General features: G+C 37.7%; 1 protein-coding gene across 2 annotated transcripts in view; it reads right to left on the minus strand.

Annotated features, from left to right (window-relative positions):
- The window catches only part of LOC137240648 (uncharacterized), a 169,517-nt gene extending 145,862 nt beyond the window's left edge, over window positions 1-23,655 (minus strand). Inside the window, exon 1 of one of the 2 annotated variants that reach the window (XM_067767158.1) lies at window positions 23,098-23,655. The gene's annotated coding sequence lies outside the window, so the exon portion shown is untranslated. Of the gene's footprint in view, window positions 1-15,896; window positions 15,911-23,097 lie in introns of those variants that run through there. The other variant, XM_067767161.1, reaches the window with a different exon arrangement.
- Window positions 23,656-24,055: the final 400 nt, after the last annotated feature.

Below are 24,055 nucleotides of genomic sequence, written 5' to 3' on the forward strand. Positions count from 1 at the left end.
TACCCGTGATGGGACGTTGAAATTTACTTCGTTCAAAAGAATTGGACTAGAAATCAGTCCATTCAGGAGTTTAGCCATAAATATAACGCCTAGCATTTCTCTACGACTTGCAAGAGTTGGAAGATTGATAAGCTTCAACCGACTAGTATAAGGTGGAAGATTATACGCAGAGTCCCACTAAAAATTCCTTAAAGAGAAAAGTAGAAATTGCTTTTGTATTGATTCAAGTATATCTGCATGAACTCGATATTGTGGATTCCAGACTATTGATCCGTATTCTAGTATCGGTCTAACTAAGGTGATGAAAAGGGCTTTAGTTACATAAGGGTCACTAAATTCTTTGGACCACCGTTTCACGTATGAAAGAACACCTCTAGCCTTATTTTTTAGCATCTATCGTGACTCCCAAGTCCTCAAAATAGTTTACTGATAGAAGACAAAAATTATTAATTACGTAAGAGGCTGCTGGCAAAGATCTTCGAGATAGGCACATGAATTTGCATTTATTGAGGTTCAGCGGCATTGAATTTATGTTGCACCAAGTAACTAGGCAGTTTAAATCCGCTTGAAGCAAGGGACGTTCTTCGAAACAATATGTGGCTGTTAAAAGAGAATTTTATAGCTACGTTACAATAAAATAGTATAAATAGTAAATATTCTGTGTTAATTTTATTGTAAGCTCTTAGTCTTAAAATCATTTAGTTGTTGTGGGAAAAAATTTTTTTGATGTAATCCAGCAATAATGATTCATGAATGAGACGTCATTAATTCAAGTTAATCATATGTATTAGTGAATTTTTTATAGGGGGCCGGTAAATGGTTTAGTCCCGGTCCCGGATTTTCTCTCTACGGCCCTGTGTATGTATGTAGGTATTTTTGCATTTTACTATTCCGCGCACATATTATAGGTTTCTAGGTACATGTATATGCCTTTTGTCTATTTGTATTCACCAATTGCCTGCTTGCCTGCACTTGACCCACCTTTTTCTGCAGCAATGCGCCAGCAACAACAAAAGTAATTTCGCGTGTTTTGTATCTTGACAACTTTCATTTGGTGCTTATATGAATCGGTACATTGTGTAACATTTGCTTTTTAGTATGGGTGTAAATATGTTTTATGTAGAACTGACAAAACTTTGCTCTTTTATAACATTTGTCATTTGAAGAGAAGTCATAAAACGTGCACACACAGTCACAGGTAATCCATCGTTTGATTCACAAACGTACTAAATCTCTGAAACAGGTGCATATGAATCTAACATAGGGTCGACCACTGCTCCAAAGCGTTGGACAATTCTTATCTCCCAAGCGTTTTACGATTCGTACCCTTCTCCGTTTGGATTCGTATGCCTTTCCATCCCTGAGCTCGCTGAATCTCCACTACTTTCGCTCCCCGAGTCTGACTCATGGCTTAAAGCGTTTCTAACTCCCTTTGCTTGCGACTCCCATCTCCATCTCTCATCCTCATAGTTGTTAGGTCACCATTACTTTCTGAGACGTCAAGATATTGGGAGCACTACATTCGAACACAATAGAATATCCGGCCTGGCTGCAAATCACCCATGATCGCCAAAAATTCTTGGATTAAGGCATGGTGACCGACATTCCGCCTCCGTCTATAGATAGGCGTAGACGTAGGTTCCTGAACCACTCCATCACATAGTTCGCTATGGAGTACTCACACGATCAGCAAAGGTGTCTACTCCTTAGAGAGTCACTCAGCAGTCGATATATGAACAAATTGTTTCAAAATGAAAAGCTTTGAATTGATTTGGAGCAGTTTCCAGGTAGAAAGAGAAAAAGGTGGGTCTTGCTGTGAACAGGGATGGTGAGTTAGCGATTTGGAAATGCAATGTTAGGCGATAAAAGTCTGCTCTAGGGAAATACTTTAATAATTCAGTTTATATAAAATACAGGCCAAGTCCAAACAAGAAAAGGCGTAGGGTTAGGTTAGGTTAAGAGGGCATGAGTGGGTATTACCCACACTTTCCCTCTGAGAAATTTTTGTCCATTGTGAGTGCCCTCAGTAAGTGCCGGGTGGTGGCACATTCGTTTAACCCCATTACCTCCTGGTGGTCCCCAACGAACCACTGGCAGACATCCGCCTTTCCAACCTCTGCATGGCTGTCGAAGAACCGTGCGCCCAGAAATCTGAGCCTTCTTCCTTGAAGCCTGGGAAATTGGCAGAGAAAGTGGTAGATCGACTTCTCTTCCTCCTCATCCTGACAGCTTCTGCAGAAAGAGCTTGTTGGTATTCGGAAGCGTCGGAGCATTGGTGCGGTGATGACACCCGTAAGTATATCCGCACCGCGGATTTTTTCAGTTTTAGAAGCAAACTGGTACCTTTCCTCTGCAAGTATAAGGACCTTGAGACTTCGCAGTCAACCCTGTCGGTCCATAGCAAGTCCGTTGCCCTGATCTCATATTCTCATATTCATTCCCTTCAATGGCGCTGTGCCCAGGTACCCAGCAAAGGGAGACATTGAGATGACTTATAGAAGCCGATTTTATCATGTTGAACTCTAATGCCCTTAAGTCGGAATGATTGGCCTAACTGTAGATGTGTTGAGTACATCCCAGCTCCAGTTCTGTTTTCCGTTTTCGAGCCGTCGGTGTAGATTGTAATGCTCCTGCTATTGTCTAGGGCTGCTTCCATTCCTCCCTTCAAGGATATCGTGTGTTCTGAATCTCGAAGACCAAAATCGCTGTGATGTGGTCGGTTTTGGATGTTAGTTCGGTTATTATACCGTTTAATTGTCCCTTCGTTATGTCATCCAGAATCGTCGCATGTATGCGCTTAGCTGATTTCCACATGTTGGATTATTTTAGTCGTAAAGCTCCTCCTGCTGATAATCCCTGCACGAAGACTTGCAGAAGTGTCAAGTGAAATATTATATTTAGCTCTTCCCACTTAACACTGCTCACGGCACCTGACGTTCCCAGGCATGCCAGCCTTTGCACCTTCCCGACTCTCTGTTGATTACTCTTTTTGTTTAGCGCCTTCCCCCAGACCAGAGCTCCATATATTAGTATCGGTCGAATGACTGTGTTGTACATGCCATAAATGACATGTGGTGCCAGTCCCAGTTCCGCCCAAAAGCCCTTTTGCAGGTGTAGTATGCTGCTAGAGCTTTCTTTGATCTCTCTCGACGTTCCTTCTCCAGCTTAATTTGGAATCGAATATAATGCCAAGATATTTGGCTTCCGAAGAAAAGTTTAACGTTGTGCCGTTTAGCCTCGGTAAGTCAAAGGAGAGTACCTTTGTCTTTGTCGTGAACAGGACAAGTTCGGTTTTTGTTAGGTTTACCCCCAGTCCATTTTGCCTTGTCCATCGCGAAATGCCGCAAAGTGCCGTTTCCATGAGATCGCTGATGGTTGGCAAGAATTTGCCTCTGATCAGAATCACTAAGTCGTCGGCGTATGCAACTACCTTTATTCCTTTTCTTCTAAAGATTTCTAGAATTTCATTGACCACAGGTATCCAGAGAGGAGGCGATAGCGCCCCGCCTTGGGGGGCAAGTACTCGTGAAGTTCGATGTATAAATTGATGTATATGAAGGTGTAGGTCTAGACAACTTTTAAGTTAACAAAAGCTCGCCCAGGAGCTGGAGTCAAACCACAACAGAGGAAAGTTTACCAGACAAAAATAGTTTTGGACTTTTGGAAAACAGTTTCTTTTTCTTGAGAAGAGTGGCTTCTTATCGGTAACAGCCAATACCGACATACCATTGTTTTATTATTGGCTTATTATCCATAACGAAATACTATAATGGAGTTAACGGTTTTTATTGGATCTTTACTGACGACTTACAGATGTGTTTAATCGATTTTATGTGTATTTTTTATATAACAAACCGATGAGTTGCCGATAACAAATTGGTAACGTTTCGATATCAAATCGAAAACTTTCTGATAATCAATCGATAACTCCTTGATAACAAATCGTTTAATTTTCAATTGCAAAACGATAAATTTTTCATAATATCTCAATAAATTTTCAAAAACAAATCTACAAAACGTCTTTTATAAATTAATAGCACCCCGATAGCAAATAGATAAGATTTCGGCAGCAAATCGATAACTTTGTAATGAGAAATCGATAAAAGGTGAATAATTTTTCAATACTAAGTCAATATCTTTCGATAACTTTTTGATATTGTGACGAATATCAGTATCACTAAATGATACTCACATCACTAAGCGGTTATTAAATAAAGGCACAAAAACAATAAAGCAATCTGCCACTCGTTGTACGTAAACAAATCACTCATCATTTACACACATATGTACATACAAGGCAACGAAGAGATACTCGCAAACACATGTAACCATCAGCCGCAGTAATACTCACATATACACACGCATATGGCTATGCGAGAGGCTATAAACTACAAATACACATGCATATAGCTGGTAACCAAGTAGTAGATTCTAGAAGGAGAAACGTTTAGACATTTGGAGAAATATGCGCACAAGGCAACAGAGAATATAAAAGCAGAGCAAGCTGAATAGTCAGTAATCAGTTTGATTTAAGCACGCTATTGGTTATGAAGTATAAGTATTATTGTGAAGCACTTTCAAAGTAGTCTAATAAAGACCATTTTGCATTATTGAATATTGGAGTTATTTATTCAACAGTTTAGCGATTCGAACGTTAGCAGAAGGTTTGGAATAAGCGGAATTTCCCTAAATTCGTTACAATATCGTAGCTTTAACTTTGCGATAAATTATCGATAACCTTTTGGTAATAAGTGGATAAATTGATAAATTTTCGATATAAAATCCATATGATTTTTATAATACGTATATCGATAAATTGTTGCTAACAAATCAATAAAACGCCAATAGTACATTGGTGACGCTTCAATAAAAAAGCAATAAATTGTCGACAGTAAATCGAAAACTTCCTGATGACAAATCGATAAATATAATTAAACATAATTTTTCGATAGCATGTCAATCCCTTTTTAATATAATATCGATAACTCATCGAAAATTTTGTTATAGATACAAACTTTATGACACTTCGATATCAACTCATTAATTCGTCTATAACAATCCTATAACAAACCCATAACTCGTAGATAAGAAATGAAAAACACGTCAGCAGCCCATAGCTAACGAATTGATAACTCATCGATAGCAAACTATTAACACTTCGGTAGCAAATCGATAACACGCCATCCGGTTACGGTTTTGACTTCAAATCTTTTCTTTCTCTCCCCTCACCGTTTTCCCTTTCTTTCCTTTCCTTTACTCTCTTTTTCTTTTCTTTTCTTTTCTTTTCTTTTCTTTTCTTTTCTTTTCTTTTCTTTTCTTTTCTTTTCTTTTCTTTTCTTTTCTTTTCTTTTCTTTCCTTTATTTTCCTTTCCTTTCATATTCTCTCCTATCCTTACTTTGCCCTTACTTTTTTCTCTTCCTTACTTTTCCTTTGCTTGATTTGCTGTTTGATTTCCCGCATACCAATTCTAACTTCATATTCCCCCTACACAGTATACCCCTTCGAAAGACTACACTGACGCTTACACCTACCTTACGCTCACATTTTGTGTTCGCCATACCATGGGTAAAGATGTTCACACATCAACAAGTTTCTAAATTTTATAAATGGTTTTACGAAAATTATAGAAATATTGAAAATTTTACTTCCACTTTCATGCTGAAACGTACAATGAAGTATATTATGTAGCGTTTGAGGAAAATTTAAATTTCTTACTTCTAAGTTTTCTTGTTTTGTTTTACAGTATAGTGGGTGTGTAGTGTAGTGTGGGATGCGGGCTTAGGGTGTGCCTAAAATGATGAGAGCGAAAATACGCTACTTGCGCTTAGCTGCATTTTCTTTTTGCGTTTATATGTATATGGATGTGTGTGTCAATGCTGATGTATTGTGGTCACGGTTGCCAAAACATGTTTTCATTTGGGACCAAAATTCATCGAAAAAAGGACCAAATCTCAAAAAAAAGGACCAAATTTAGGATGTTTCCATGGTTTCCTATATACAATCTTACTAGCCATAGTAAAGACTTTGCTTTAATTTAAGCTAAACAAACAAAAATAAAATGTAAAAGTTCATGGTATTATATTTTCACATTTCTATGATAAGTCTATGTCGTTCGCCAACCTAACGTTGGGAACCTAGTTTTGCTCACAAAGCTCTAAGTTCCGTCATTATGTTGTTGATTGCAATGAAATAAAATGTATAGCGCAGTTAAGTTTTAGTAAGGAATGGTTCAAATTTTCGGTTCTGGTGTTGCCGAACTATGTTGAAAACTCAGTTTAGCATAGATGAAACTAAGCAATTTTGTTAGTGCTGTTTTTATATTTACTTACTTTTCTCTTAACGTTTAAACTGTATATCATAGCCTATATTCAGTAAGTGTGAGTTTTGATACCAGGCCTCAGGGATTAATGGGGTTCTGCTAGCACCTACTGGAATAATTTTACACAAAGTATTTCTTCCAAAATCAAAAATCTTTTGCATTTGCTTCAAAAGCTGAATATAAAAATACAATTTTTTAATCGCATGCGTGGTACATTTATAAAGTTATCGCCTTCAAGAAGTATTTCTGCCTTCCAATTAAAACATTTCTTGTACCAAGATACTTCGTTTTAAAGTACCTTGCCTTGAACTCATTGAGCTGGGTGAGAACGATTTAAATATCGACGTGTAAATGTTGTAAACATTTTGAAAGTGTTAGGCTCACGACAGAGTGCTCGCTATAAGCTATGCTAGGCGTAAATCAGTTTTTATTTTCATATATAATTTACAAGCTTGAAACGTTTCTGGCACTGTCACAGTGTCACTTTAACAATTTTCTATAAAGATTCATTTTAATAGAAATCTATCTTTATATTGTAACGAATTTACTTGCAAATCCTCTTATTTGCCCTTCTGCTAAGTTCAATCACTAAACTGTTGAATAAATAACTCCAATATTGAATAATGGCCTTTATTAAAGTACTTCACAATAACACTTACACTTTGCAACTAGCTGGCTTAATAACCAAGCTGATTGATAACTTAAATGAAACTGACTTCTCGCCTCTACTGTCACGCCTTTTATACTTTTTGATTTCTCATTGCATACTTCTAGGCTTTTCCATTCCAGAACTTACTAGCTAGTTATCAGCTACAAAATCGCCAGGCACAACTACGTTTATAACATCTCATTTGAGTAATACTTGCACAAATTATTGCCCTCTCTTGTGAGCAATTCAGATAAGATATATGCATGTGTTTGTGCATTGCTTCTCCGCTGCTCGTATACGTACATATGTGTAGACGCAATTATTGATTCGTTTATGTAGATAAATTTTTCCAATTATTTTCCTTGTCGTACCTGTGTTTCATCTTACTACTCATTATCCTGGATCGTTCCCTCGCACTATGTTGTTTGGCCAATGAACTACTTCGTAGAGCTTGCGCTTGACGGATTGGCTTCGCATAATCAGTATCGGTCCCACGTTTCACAACAGTAGTACGTCCCGACTTGAAACTACCCTCGCATTCTCTCTGGGAAATTCGTTCCTTCGTTTTTGTGCATCCATTAGGGTTTGTCAATGCCAGTGTTTCTCTCGCAGGTACTTTTGATTTCGCTTTATTTGGCCCATTCGATCCATCAACCTTTACCTTTGACTTTCGTGGTCTTTGTCGAGTCTTCTCCACCAGTACCCGATTACTGCTGAACCCTTTCTCCAAACTAAAGTTAAGTGGTATATCCTGGTTCTTATAGCGCATAGTCTTTCTCCGCATATCGATCCTGATGTCATGGTCAACTAAGAAGTCCACTCCCAATATGACTTCACCAACAATCTCCGCCACAATGAATTTGTGTAGAACCATGACCTTTCCAATTAATACCTCACATACCACTTCTCCTTGTACTTGGTTTTACTCGCCAGTGACCGTACGCAACTTTGCTCCAGGTAACGGTTTTACTCTCCTGTTGACCAAATCAGATCGGATTAAGTAATGAGATGCGCCCGTATCTACAGTCAGCACACGCTCCTTGCCATCCAGCTTTCCTTCGACGGCAAGACTGCTCGAGACACAGATATCACAGGACATTCAATAGCTGGGGCAAGTTTTCGTTCTTTACATCTGACACACTCTTGCTCATCTCCTCCAACTTTGCGTTTACGGCCACCCACATTGTTGGAACTATTAGGACCAAGATCGCAATGACGTGCAATGTGACCGGGCTTCCCGCATTTGAAGCATTTGATAACTCTTTCATTCCGTTTTTGCGATCCTTTCAGCGCCTTCAATATTGCGTCTACCCACTCTGGCCTTTCTACTTCCACACGGCGTGCTTTGAAAACTGGCTTACACAGAAGCAATGCTGTTTCCTGAATCAGAGCTTGTGACACCGTTTCTGCGAATGTTGGCTTTGGTTTCGCTTTGTTTGAACGTCCCGTATGCCATTTATAAAGCTCTGAATCTTTACCCTTGCAGTGTATTCCACGGGTGCGTCCGCATTTGCAAGATGTGCCAGCCTTTCAGCATCCGACGCAAACTCTTGCAATGTTTCCCAGGTCTCTGTAAGCGAGTCAGTAACTCCATTTGATATATCTGTCTCCTATGCTCAGTTCCGTATCGCATCTCTAGAGCACTCATCAATGTTTCGTAGTTGTTCCGCTCCCCCTCGGGAATAGTCTGTAGGATTTCAGCAGCAGATCCTTTCAATGTCACGAATAGTGCAGCAAATTTATCTTCAGCACTCCAGTTGTTCACTGCTGCGATCTTCTCAAACTGAATCTTAAACACCTGGAAAGGAACAGAGCCGTCAAAAGATCTCGTCGACATCAAGATGAAAGACATACTCTTCCACGTTAATTCCTTCTGCTTCCATTGCCTCTCGTAGTCGTGCCTGAAGTTCGAGTTTAATGCCGGTTGTATTCAATCCACGGCTCTCCAACTCCTTCTTCAGTTGCTGGATCTTCAATTCACTGAACTTTGCCATGTCCTTGTGTTGAAGACCTAATATAAAATAAATTAGTTTCATACCAGTGTGCAATAAACCGAACGATTTGAATAACATTTTTTACTCAAAAACTCATGGATACTTTTCAAAATCAAATTACAAAGCGAAAACAGAAATGTTATCATTAAAACAACATTTAATATTGCAGATTAAGTCAAGTATTTAATATAATGACAGTTTATTACTCGTGTAATTAAAGATTAAAAAAGTTACCACCTAAAATGTTATGAAAAATGTGGTTGTGGACATGCCACGGTTGTGATATTTGTAGGGTATTATGAACTATAACTTCATAAAACTGATGACCAGTCAATAAAATTCAACATCAGACTTTAAAATAAACATAATTTTAACTCCATTACATTATTTAATTCATAGAAAATGCTTTAATATATTTCAAATTTCGAAAAGACAAAAAAACTGTAAGCTCGCGGAGAATCACCCATATATGTATTGTTGTCTAAAAAAATCATACAGATCGGTGGTATATAAAGTATATACTCCATATAAACCATGGTTCAACTATATGGTTGGCTCATCTGTACAGCAACAAATTATGTCTGTTCAAATTGTCAAAATCTGTGTATTGGTATTAGGCGAATGGAATGAAATGAAACATAAAACATATCAGTCTTTATGTGTGGTAAGAAAATGTTGTCAATGTGTTGGTTTCATTTTGAATTTGCCATCTCCTTTTGATAATCCCATCGACCATGCAATGATAAAAATAAAATCAGCTGATGAGATGAGCCAACTATATAATTGAGCGATGATATAAACTGTCATTTCTGCCCCCTTCTTTCTGCTAGAAGCTTCAAATTTCATCAAATACTAACGATTACGTCATATATTGTTGAAATAAGTGATTCGTGGTCATACTTTTTACGTGCAGACCACAAAAAAACGTGACACTTTGCATCCTCACACAAAGCACCTACCTATTTTTTATTATTATTATTCAACCTAATACTGTTTTCACACAGAAACTTAATGATCTCATTTCACCTGCTAATGAAATCGTAAATTTTTTGCTTTCACACAGAAGTAACTGCTCGATTAGTATGAAGGATGAGACAGACAATCATGGCGGAACGATACAAGGTGGGAGCATGGTGACATACCTACAAACATAAAAAAATTCCATGTACTTGTAAATTCGATGGACAAATGTCAAAATAGTACTGCGCCGGTAGTTGATGTATCAAATCAAATAAAAAAGGTTATAATCAACTGTTCGATGCGGCCACCTTGTATCGTTCCGCCATGCAGACAATGACATTTGCTTTGAAAACTAAGAAGCGGAAACGGAAGTGGAACGCTGCCAACAGAGTTACATTGTGCTTTTGACTTCATTAGGCATTCGATTAGCTACTAATGAAATAATAATAGATTCGAATGTTTTAGGGAAGATTGAGCTCAATAAGCTTCTTAATGTAGAAAACTGCCTTTATTATTCAATAAGCCGTCTGTGTGAAAACAGTATAACCTTTCTTGCTCCATTTGTATAAATGACGTTCTCAAAACATTTGTATCTTCTTTTATTTACTCTAATATTTATTGCTATAAGTTTATAATTTCTGACGCAACAATAAATATCGCCATTACGAGAAAAATATTAACATAGCAATCAAGTACTGTTAATAGACAATTTACATATATATTTACAAATTCGTTTCATAACATTTAACTTAGTATGTACTTAAGTATATAAAAAATAATCCGATTGTAAAATGAAAAGAAATGTGTGTAATTGATTTTAATTCTTTTTTATTTTCTTCTTTATCAATTGTACGCAAGAAATTTTGTAGAATTGCTCAAGCACAACATCTTCAACCAAAAGAATGGGCAATACGCAAGCAATGAACCTCAAACACCAAAGAATGGCAGCACAAGTGGTATACCAGGCGGTGGCATTGGAGGTAGTGATACAACGTTGAAAAATAGGCGCAGTAGTCTAGTAAAAGTTTTTGCACGTTTCGGTCAAAGAAAGCAAACTCAACAACAGCTGCAAGCGACGCCATCATCTTTCACCAACATTGCTGATGCTGCTGCCACACCCGCATCGACTTCCGCTTACGATGATTCAATCGAAGAGGAGCTGATGCTAAGGCAAAGCCATGTGGTTGTGATAAGGCAATTGGAAGATGAACAAATGGATTTCCGTAAGTTTTTTGATTCTTATTATTCTTTTACTTGTTTACCAATTTATTTTTATACTCAGCTGAGCAGAGCTCACAGAGTATATTAATTTTGTTCGCGTAACGGTAGTCCGTAATGGCATAAACTAATCGTGATAGATATAGACTTCTATATATCAAAATGATCTGGGAGAAAAAAGAAATTTATTTAGCTAGGCCCGCCCGTCCGTCCGTCCGTAAACGCGATAACTTAAGTAAATTTTGAGATAGTTTGATGAAATTTGGTATGAATGGAGACTTATCTGAGATAGCTATTTAAAATGAACGAAATCGGACTATAACCACGCCCATGTTTTCGATATCGAAAATTTCGAAAAACCGAAAAAGTGCGATAATTCATTACCAAAGACGGATAAAGCGATGAAACTTGGTAGGTGGGTTGACCTTATGTCGCAGATTATAAAATTAGTAAAATTCTGGGCAATGGGTGTGGCACCGCCCACTTTTAAAAGAAGGTAATTTAAAAGTTTTGCCAGCTGTAATTTGACAGTCGTTGAAGATATCATGATGAAATTTGTCAGAAACGTTACTCCTATTACTATATGTGTGCTAAATAAAAATTAGCAAAATCGGATTACGAACACGCCCACTTTAAAAAAAAAAAATGTTAAGTCAAAATTTAACAAAAAATTCAATATCTTTACAGTATATAGTAAATTATTTCAACATTCAATTCGAGTAATGATATGTTGCACAAAATACAAAAAAAAAAGAAATTTTCAAAATGGGCGTAGCTCCGCCCTTTTTCATTTAATTTGTCTAGAATACTTTTAATTCCATAAGTCGAACAAAAATTTACCAATCGTTGTGAAATTTTGTTAAGGGCATAGCTCCTATGCCGGTAACTGTTTTCTGTGAAAATGTTCGAAATCGGTTGAAGCCACGCCCAGTTTCTATACACAGTCGACCGTCTGTCCTTCCTTTTGGCCGTTAGCACGATAACTTGAGCAAAAATCGAAATATCTTTACTAAACTTAGTTCGCGTACTTATCTGAACTCACTTTAATTTGGTATTAAAAATGGGCGAAATCCGAGTATGACCACGCCCAATTTTTCGATATCGATAATTTCGAATAATGAAAAAAATCCCATAATTCTATACCAAATACGAAAAAAGGGATGAAATATGGTGTTTGGATTGGTTTTTTGACGCAAAATATAACATTGGAAAAAACTTTGTAAAATGGGTGTGACACCTACAATATTAAGCAGAAGAAAATGAAGAAGTTCTGCAGGGCGAAATATAACCCTTGAAATCTTGGCAGGAGTACTGTTCGTGGTATTACATATATAAATAAATTAGCGGTACCCGACAGATGATGTTCTGTTCTTTTACCTGGTTATCAATTCATTAAACTTGACGCTTCATCAGTGGCAAGCCTTGTCAAATTTCTAAGAGGCACTCGTGCATTTGAAATACATACTTTTAGCTCTACTAGTAACAAAAATCGTTCATTAAGTGTTTAATAACTGATCGATATATCTAGCCATTATTATTATAATTATTATAAAACAAGAGTTTTTTTCATAAATCGGTTGTTCCATCAACAATTAACGACAGTGTGTTTCCCAACATTTTTCTTTTCAATGCCTAGGCCATTATACAAAAAATGGAGGTAGTTCCATTTAGTGTGACGTTAGCCACTTGACTTTTGCGGGGACAATAACAATTTAACCAAAAACAAGCTACCAGATTGAAAAATGTAAAGAATTTTTCTAATTTTGATGGATTTCATATTACCGAAACGACTAAATTACTTTCATAGTTATTTTAAATAAAAAAGAAAAAAAAATAGAAATATCAGCCTAGAAAAGAACATTTTAAATAAGTTTTTCGAGCTCCCGAAAATTGTATTGGTGGAAAAAACATGGATCGAAGTATGCAAAGCAAGGGAATATAGCCTTCTTAAGTGTACGTACGTTTGCTCAGAACATGTTTGACAAAACATACACGTTTGTCAATTGCTTGCTCAAAGGAGGTCCTTATAAACCGACACCGCAATTTCTTGATAAATTAGTTACAAGTCCACCTTTTTCTTTTTTTATTTATTGTATAATTCAAGCATTAGGAGGGAATTGTTAAACAATTCTTTAGGGAGAACATTACCCTGTAGCTCTGCAGGTTAGCCACTAGTTATGAGAGTGTTTTTGCCCGTTGTACCAGGGATCATTTTGGGGCAGCCACGCCTATATACATTGTGTGCTCTTTTAGCATTGACATATTTGTGCAGACGTTGGAGGTACATTTTTCCTCAACATGCCCTGAGAAATATTCACTGTAGCGGCATGATAATAGGGCCTTTCTAGAACAACAGGATTTTTCGTGTATTTTTTTTTTTAAATTGCATATTTTGCTGTATTCTCAATCGATATATATGCACATAAATCGTGCTAAAGTATATTATTATTGTCTCAGATGATTACGTTTTCATCCTAAAGGAAATTTCCATCTCGGAAAACCACAATTTCGCCTTAAACAGTAACGGCATGGCAACGTTTCTTGCAAAACAACAATCATTATGAAATACGTCAAAAAGTTTGAGTGGAACTACCTTCTTTTTTGTATCATGGCCTAGCCTTAAATTACATATTTCCTAGGTGAAATGTTACATTTTTATTGACTGAGCAATTTTTTGTGGTGGAAAATTCGTTGAAGTAAATTCAAAACAATTAAGGAAGGTCAAGTTCGGGTGTAACCGAACATTACATACTCAGTTGCGAGCTATGGAGACAAAATAAGGGAAAATCACCATGTAGAAAAATGAACCTAGGGTAACCCTGGAATGTGTTTGTATGATATGGTTATCAAATGGAAGCTATTAAAGAGTATTTTAGGAGAGAGTAGGCCATAGTTCTATGCGTCGACGCCATTTATGGATATCGCCATAAAGGTGGACCAGGGGTGACTCTAGAATTTGTTTGTACGATATTGGTATCAAATGAAAGGTGTTAATGAGTATTTTAAAAGAGAGTAGTGGTAGTTTTATATGTGAAGGCGTTTTCGTGATATTGACCAAAATGTGGACCAGGGTGACCCAGAACATCATCTGTCAGGTACCGCTAATTTATTTATATATGTAATACCCCGAAGAGTATTCCTGCCAAGATTGCAAGGGCTTTTGATTTCGCCCAGTAGAACTTTTTCATTTTCTTCTACTTAACATGGTAGGTGTCACACCCAGTTTGCAAAGTTTTCTTCTAAAGTTATATTTTGCGTTAATAAACCAATCCAATTACCATGTTTCATCCCTTTTTTCGTATTTGGTATATAATTATGGCATTTTTTTCATTTTTCGTAATTTTCGATATCGAAAAAGTGGGCGGGGTCATAGTCGGATTTCGGCCATTTTTTACACCAATACAAAGTGAGTTCAGATAAGTACGTGAACTGAGTTTAGTAAAGATATATCGATTTTTGCTCAAGTTATCGTGTTAACGGCCGAGCGGAAGGACAGACGGTCGACTGTGTATAAAAACTGGTCGTGGCTTCAACCGATTTCGCCCTTTTTCACAGAAAACAGTTATCGTCCTAGAATCTAAGCCTCTACCAAATTTCACAAGGATTGGTAAATTTTTGTTCGACTTATGGCATTAAAAGTATCCTAGACAAATTAAATGGAAAAGGGCGCAGCCACGCCCATTTTGAAATTTTATTTTATTTTTGCATTGTGTTGCAACATATCATTACTGGAGTTGAATGTTGACATAATTTACATATATTCTGTAAAGATATAAAATTTTTTTTTTAAATTTGACTTAAAAAAATTTTTTTTAAGTGGGCGTGGTCGTTCTCCGATTTTGCTAATTTTTATTAAGCATACATATAGTAGTATGAGTAACGGTGCTGCCAAATTTCATCATGATATCTTCAACGACTGCTAAATTACAGCTAGCAAAACTTTTAAATTACCTTCTTTTAAAAGTGGGCGGTGCCACGCCCACTGTCCAAAATTTTACTAATTTTCTATTCTGCGTCATAAGTTCAACTCATACCAAGTTTCATCGCTTTATCGGTCTTTGGTAATAAATTATCGCACTTTTTCGGTTTTTCGAAATTTTCGATATCGAAAAAGTGGGCATGGTTATATCCATTATCGTTCATTTTAAAAATTGATCTGAAATGACTGCCCAGGAACCTACATACCAAATTTCATCAAGATACCTCAAATTTACTCAAGTTAACGTGTTAACGGACAGACGGACGGACGGACGGACGGACATGGCTCAATCAAATTTTTTTTTCGATACTGATGATTTTGATAAATGGAAGTCTATATCTATCTCGATTCCTTTATACCTGTACAACCAACCGTTATCCAATCAAAGTTAATATACTCTGTGAGCTCTGCTCAACTGAGTATAAAAAATTGTATATGGGTTAGCGAATATGGCACAAATTATTTGTGCAATGTTGTGAATTTTTTCCTCAGTGAAAAGGAAAGATAAGTACAAAAATCATCGCAACTGCCTAAAAAGGACCAAAATTGAAGAAAAGGGACCAGCGAACCATTTTTGGTCCAAATGGACCAAAGTGGCAACCATGATTGTGGTGCCTGCGCATGTATAAGTAGTAGTAGAGGATATCAAATATCTTTCCATTCATGCTCAACTTTCAAATTTGTTCAACACTTTTAATAGGATATTTGAGTCGTTCTAAGATTCTTCGCAGAGTTTATTTTTCGGCTTTTTGTACTTTCAACTTCATTTAACTTACGAGCACAAGTTTTTCGATTTTATTACTGCAGAATCAACGAATTTATGTACAATAAAGCGGTACACATTTCGAATGTTTTAATTTGTAAGTTTTTTCATTCAGATCATAAATATTTGTTCGCATATTTTGTTTAAATTCTTACTTCAATATTTCAGTAATATTTGTTTTACACTCTCTTGCGCGCTCACTCACTTTTCCATCACTTAAGTATTTGCCACTTTTTATTTTTGTCTACATAGTATTTTGAGCTTTTGTTCACAACTTTTCCTTTTTTCATAAATATCTTTATTTTTCAATTTTTTTTAATAATTTTGGGAAAAATTTAGGTAACGTGACATCAGGACGGACAATTTAGTTCTTTTTTTTGTGATAGTCGGCTTTACGCACTTCGGTGAACACTGCGGCTCGGTGGTACTTTCAAAAATTAATTATTCACTTGCCCTGTTAAATTAACATTTGCCTAAGGCCTCTACTCACTAACATCAACTTTGCATGGCTGAATGAATGAATGACACTGGCGAATAGCACGAGAAAGTCATTATGAAAATGAGAGGAAGAGGAAACTTTACTCATAAGGATATAATATTAGTAGAAATATGCTTATGCTTGTAACTGAAAGTGACATACATACATACATATGTACACATGTATAAACATAATTGAAATTTATATGCATATACCTATGTATGTATATGTGTGTATGTGCTTTTATTTTTACAAATATTTAGTATATAATATTGAACTCCTACAAAACTGAGCCGACATACGAATGAGTACAAGGACTATATAAAATTTTCAGCAGTTCAACCATGTGACCTACCGACCGACCAAACGACCAAGTTACTGTAAAACGTTGCACAGTGGTGTATTAGAGCAAATATTTGGTATCTTAATACAGACCATATTCAAAAAATAAAAACTTCCGCAGTACAACTTAAATGGTAATTAGAATACGAATTTTTTTGCAATTCATTATTTTGAGAGAAGATATTCTATGAGTTTAAATAATGCCGTTGATTGGTTCCTGTGCCGCCCGGACACCAACGATGCGAGCCCAAGTAGCGCATTTTAATGCACATTTCTTCTGGTTGTTGTTGATGTTGTAGCGATAAGGACACTCCCCGAAGGACCTGGGGAGTGTGAACGATGTTGATGGTCTTTTGCAGGAAGCAGATTCGGGACGTTCCAGTAACAATCACCATAAAGGTACTAGCCCGACTGTCTCGGAATCGAATTGGTAAGACCACATACAACCTTCTAGGCCACCCCCTAGATCTATCAGGAGTTTGGGGTTGCCAGAGCCTCGGCTGTTAATGAAAAACGATTCGCTACGGATAGGTGAGTTTGACAATTGCGTTGGTGAAGCTATATATTGCGCTGGCAACCCCTTGAGAGGGTTGCGCTACACAACCCCTTGAATCAATTTGGTATATTAGTGCTCAGGTTGCCAGCGCAATATATAGCTTCTACAAACCCAATTGTCAACCTCACCTATCCGTGTTGAATCCTGTTTCATTAACAGCCGAGGCTCTGGCGACCCCGAACTCCTCATGGATCTAGGCGGTTGGAGGGCGGGATGGCCAAGAAGGCGCATGTGGTCATAACAAATCGTTCCCGAGATGATCGGGCTTGGTACCGGAACGTACCGGATCTGCATCCGGCAAAGGACCATCAACATCGATAACACCCCCCAAGGCCTTCGGGGAGTGTCCTTATCGCTACGACAACAACAACAACTGCGGATATATTCTAAGCCCCTTAACCCGCTGGGACGATTCCCCTGGTACCGATTGCTGCTGTTTTGATATGAGTAATCGGTATTCCGTTCGAACCATTTGGTGCGGGTTATTACCCTGCTGATATCTTTAACATAGCATTTATCTACTTCTTTAAGTACCGGCAGTATATAACTATCCACAATTAGCACCCTAGTGTGTGCTAGAGCTGGACAGTGATTCTAAAGATTTTTTTGCTTGACCTATTTAGTAGGTCATCTGTCCTCTTAGTATCGTAATTCGGTCAGGTTTGCGTCGTTAACTGCAGATGTTCGAGGAGTAACAGTTGGAGACTGCTAACTCCATGAACCTGCTAGGTGTGTTTCTTTTTAATGATGTAAGTGGATAATGCATCCCGACCTCCTCCGTTGACTCCAGCAGTGCCTTTTACTTTAAAAGTTCGTCTGCATTCACGCTGCCCTCGATGTTGCTGTGATCAGGTACCCATATAAGAGTTATGTTTGCAAATATAGTGGCGGCTTGAAGCGACCTCTTGGAGCTACTGACGGCCTTAGACGAAGTAATGAGGGAGTTAAGCGCAATGAGCGCTGGTTGGCTATCTGAGTAAATGCACACCAACATTCGATTTCCAGCTAAGGTTGCTGTCTAGCTCGACCGCCCAGATACTTGACTCTGGTAGAGAGAGAGAGAGAGAGAGTGAGGGCACTAACATTTAGATAGGGCAGTCGAAAGTGTGGTATTTTGTTCTTGTTAGCTAATAGTATCAGCACCGGTGTACTGTGGTTTACTTTAAGGCCGGTTGTAAAGGCCAGACGTAAAGCCTTCGCAGCGCTCCGTATTGTTATTCACTTAAAGTGGTGGACCATAATAAGGACCTTATAAAGCAGTTACGACAACGTGTGCATATGCAACTACCTTCGCCGCTTGTTTATTGAGCTCCAGTAGAAACACGTTTAGCGCGACTACCCACAGAAGTTCCTCTGCTCACAAGGCAGGTAGTTGCAACTGAACCCATTTTGACTTTTATTGCGCTATTCTGCAGCATTGATTTCGTCCATTGTCAGATGAGGCTGTTTATTCAAGCCATGTTCGTGGCGTTGGTTCCTATATTGTTAAAGCATCCCTATATATCTAAAAACGCAGCCAGAGTGTATTATTTGTGGTATGTGGATCTCTCTATTGTACCTATGAGCTCAGGGAGGGCAACTACGGTAGACCTGCACTTCACGTACGCATGTTGTGCGGTAGAAACTTGTGTGCCCATCTAACGCCGACCTAATGTGGAGATCTAAGAGCCTTTTTAGAACCTTCAGCTTGAGTATTTATCGTGTTCGATTACACCTGCCTGCTTTGGGTAAGAAAATTACTTAAATCCTTCTCCAGCTTGCTTGTTCTATACACTCTTTCCAGCCAGAAAATAATAGGCTCATCAAGTTTCTGGCGCATCGCCCGAGTGATACCGCCAGGGCCCGGTGATTGGGAGGGAGAGAAGGTTTTGATAGTGAATCTTATTTTTTCCCTGCTAATGACCGAGCCCAGCAACCTGTCGCATTTCCGCAGCGGGATTACTTGCAATCAATGATTGTAGCAGAAAACTGATTGCAATCATATGAATACAAATGACAACCAAATCAGAATCTTCTAAACTAATAAATAAGTTGAATCGATCCTGGAGCCATCTCAACCAAAAAACAAGTCTGGTAATGCAAGCGAGTTTGGGCTGAAAAATGTTTGCTTTCAGAATAATCTTGCATTACTAGAAATGTACAAGTAAGTTCTGTCATGTTTAGGGAATCGGGCAACTGATCAAACTTTCACATACGTTCTTGGACGATCTTGGCCGTTGCGTAACAAGTTAGGCTAGTTATCCTCGTTTCGCGATAAATGATGCCATTTGGTAGGACCAAAAGAGTTTACTACATTGGCGTTAAACTCATACATCTCATCATTAACTTGGCCATGAATCTTACAGAGAACTTTTCTCCCGAAAAATGAATAAGCCATTCCATGTTCTTCCGACACCGTCAATGATCCTGAGCCATACAAGAAAGATTAAAAAGGCGTAATTTTTGTTTATCAAGATAGAACTTTACTTCCTCCTTTAGATGTGTAAGAATTTGAACCAATTTGTCCCCAAATTGCTCTTGAGATAGTCGAGTTTGTACCTTAAAAGTGCTATTTATCGCAATGTACTGGCTCCTTATCCGGCCATGGACTATCAACATCGACAATATAAGGGAAGGCTCAATAATACAACAAAAAATTGATCATTTACATTAAAACGTAGTGCTGGGTATGACCATGTTGGGGCCTGTATCCGTTAGGTTAGGCTTCGTCGAGTAGACTGAAGGTTGTACCTTGGTGTTGAAGTCGCATGACAGCGTTCTTATGTGGGCTATCCACATCCACCAGCGGACTTCGTTAGATTAGGTATTCTACTCCTTCTGGCATCTGAATTTTGTTTTTAAATTTTAAGTATCTGGCTTACCGGGAAGCTTCTTAAAAATCGATCACCAGGTTGTATTTCTCATCAATTATGAACCCGTGCGCCACCTAGCGAACATTTTTTCCCTGCTTTAGTTGCGCTGTCTCGGTGTAATATGTGTGAAATTTCAATTTTATAGTTCGATTGCAAACCTCTTAATAATTGATCGCAAGACTCCTCCACATTCTTAGTAAGATTTTTCTAAATAGCGCGTCAGTATTGTAGTCGTTTGAGTAGTGGAAACTAAATAAAAATTTAACGAAATATTCCAAATGTCGTACGATTTTTTATTATAACGAAGAGCGTGCTACAAGTAGAATTTTTTTCTCCTTTTGCTTGATTGTCTTGGTCCTCTAAACCATGTGTGAGGTTGCAAGTTTGTGCCCCAATGGGTTAGGTTAGGTTAGGTTGAACTGACCGGTCCATGAGCACTTCACATCGACTGAATGAGTCCGTAGTGTTACCAGCTAGAAGCTTCCTAGGACCTAAGCCACTTGCTGCTTCTAGATCTGATAGCTGTATGACTCCTAATAGCTGGAGTCCTAGCCTAGTAAGCGCAGGGTACGAGCACAGACCATGCTCGATCGTTTCCTCCTCCAACCCGCACTTCCTACATATGCTATCACTGACCAAGCCTAATTTAAAGGCATGTGACGCCAGAAGGCAGTGTCCAGTCAGAATACCAGTCATGAGTCTACAGTCCTCTCTTTGATAGAATAAACTTTGTTAGTCTAAGGTTGTAAGACCTACACATAAACTTCGACACTTTACAGCCCGGCGCTTGAACCCACCCTTTCCTGCTTGGTTGATCATGTGCACCTCTCGCCTTCGCTTAATCTCGCCCCGTCTAATTCAAGGGATAGGCCCTCTTTAGCTAGTTCATCCGCTTTTTCATTCCCATCTATTCTCATATGCCCTGGGCCCAATATAGGTGCTTCTCCCTGTCCCGATTCTCTCCAGGGACTGCTTACACTCTAATACGCATTTAGATGCTGTGGTATGCGAGATTATTGCCTTAATTGGTGTTTGACTGTCAATATAAAAGTTAATACGGTTGCAGCTTAAGCTATTCTCTTCCACGGTTTCTACTGCTTTGGTTACGGCTGATATTTCCGCTTGGAAAACACTACAGTAATCCGGCAGCCTGTAGTATCTGTTTATTTCCGGATCAGCACAGTATATCGCAGACCCTATGGGATTTTTCTTAAAACTTTATCGCCAAGTTCCTTCGATTGGCACAAACTTTCTAAATAGCTTGCTCCCGGCGCCATTTATCGACATTTGTTCCCTTATTTAATGCATTATCGTCGGGCTTCCATAGTTTATGTTCGAGGAAAGTTTCTTAAAACTCTAAAGCAAAACTTCCAAATTTGAACATCTTTTTTAATTTTCACGAACCCTGGAGCGAGCATTTTTTCCCTTATATTGCATTTTCATGGAGTTTTGAAGTACGACCTTAGTTTCAAAAATCTAGATCTACGTGAAGTTACTGTAGAGCGGTGCCAAAATTCCTTATGTTCTAAGCGGAGTTTCAAAATATCTCTAAATAAATCGATCCATGCCCCATCTAGAAAACTCATTTATCCTAAATATAATAGCCTTATAACGGAAAATTTCTTAAAACCCGAAAAAAATGTCCAAGTTCGGACGATTTTTTGAATTTTCGCGATCCCTGGACCACCTAGCAAAAATGGTTTCCCTCATATTTCTTTTTCATGGGGCTCTGAATCATGTTCTTAGTTTCAAAAATCTAGATCTACTTGAAATTACTCAAATAGCGGTCGCTAGACTTAACATGTACTAAACGAACTTTTTGAATATCTCAATCCCTGCCCATCTATAAAACTCGTTTTTGCTAAATATAATAGCCTAATAGAGCCCAACGCGGCATTCAAAGTTTCAGTTATCGGGAAGTTGCTTAAAAATCGAAAGCAGAATATCCGAGTTCGGACAATTTTTTGAATTTTTCCGTTCCCTGGATCACCCAGCAAACAATATCTTTCCTCATGTTGCATTTTCATCGGGCTTTGAATTATGTTTTTAGTTTCAAGAATATAGCTCTATGGGAAGTTCCTCAAAAAGCAGTCGCAAAATTCCACATGTAGTAATTAAATAGACTTTCTATACATCTCTAAATATCTTGATCCCTGCATCATTTGAAAAAACCACTTTTTGCTAAATATTACAACTTAGTAGAGCCTGAAGCTTCATTCAAAGTTTCAGATTTCTGCATTACTTGGAAAATCCTTAAAAATCAAGAGCAGAACTTCTAAGCTCAGGCGATTTTTCGAATTTTCACGATCCCTGGACCACCTATCAAAATTTTTTTCCGTCATGTTAATTTGACATGCGTGTTCCAAGTTTCAAGACTGTATGCTCTCCGGAAGTAACTCCAAAATGTATTGCACGCACTTGAAGCGAAATTAATATAAAGGAAGTGAAAAAAAGGCCGCCGTGATGTGATGGTAGCGTGCTGCGCCTACCACACCGTGTGCCCTGAATTCACACTCCGGGCAAAGCAACAACAAAAAAATTTTAGAAATAAGCGGTCGCCTCTCGGCAGTGTTTGGCAAGCGCTCCGAGTGTATTTCTGCCATGAAAAGCTCTCAGTGAAAACTCATCTGCTTTGCAGATGCCGTTCGGAGTCGGCATAAAACATGTAGGTCCCGTCCGGCCAATTTGTAGGGAAAATCAAGAGGAGCACGACGCAAATTGGAAGAGAAGCTCGGTCTTAGATCTCTTCGGAGGTTATCGCGCCTTACATTTATTTTTATTTAAAAAAGGAATAGTGCTGCACCACTGTGCGCTGTTGCAGCACTACCAGCCACACCAACACATTCAGCTATTTAGTAAAAAACTGATTTTTTATCCAATATCGAAAACAAACAAAATGTAATTACTTAAATATACAAAACTTGTTAAATCATGTAATGAAATTCCAAAGCAATACATTTATTTGTATGTATGTATGTATGTTTACCGTCGTTTGTTTTTTTGTGTGGGCAGCGTAACACAAAACCTTAGATCAGTTACACATTTCCGTTGCTCTTTTTGTGCTTTTACACATACTATTACATTTAACAATTTTTTTTTGCAAAATTTTCATAATTTCTTTTATATACTTTTTTCACACATAATTCACTTTTTGGATTTACATTAATCTGCACAAATTTCAAAAATATGTAATTTTTTATTCCTTTTCCTTTCTTTTTCGCCGTTGCACAATTTCTTTTCCTTTTTTCTTTGCCTTTTCTTTTTCAATTTTCAACTTTCATTCATTTTGATTTTCTGTGTAGGTGTGTGGTTAAGCTTCCGTGTGAAAAATTCGTTACCGCAGAATTTGTAATAAATATTTTTCATCAAAACATATTTTTTTAAAATTTTTTTTATTCTTTTTTATTTCATTTCTTTTTTTTTATTTTTTTTCTATTTAATCTAACAAAATCCACAACAGCAGCGCCGCGCAGCACATTAAATTATTATATTAACTACGGCAAGCACTGCGATTCTAAATTCTCTGCGATAACTACGACCAACACTCAGGAACATCTTTGCCAATACTCACCAGACCAGAAGACTTACGTATCCTGTTAACCCAATATATTAGTGGTTTGTGCAGCAAGAGTTAGCGCCCAATTGTATGCTTCTTTTTCATGCGATGTTTTCGATGTTTCTTTCACGATGGTGTTGCACAATGGGACATTACACTAAATTTGTTGGTCAAAAATCAACAAAATTTTAAATTCATTTAAAAATTATCTTAAAAGGTTTTTGCGGACTATGGGATTGATTGGGACTCTACAAGCTAGGTTAGGTTGAACTGACCAATCAATAAATATCTCATATAGACTGTGTCCACAGTGTTACCAGAATTAGTTTTACGATCAAACGTAATAACCCCAATTAGGTATCAAAACTTATGTATGTTATAAAATAAA

This window comes from Eurosta solidaginis, chromosome 2 (assembly GCF_040869045.1).
Source record: "Eurosta solidaginis isolate ZX-2024a chromosome 2, ASM4086904v1, whole genome shotgun sequence".
Classification (NCBI taxonomy): Eukaryota; Metazoa; Arthropoda; class Insecta; order Diptera; family Tephritidae; genus Eurosta; species Eurosta solidaginis.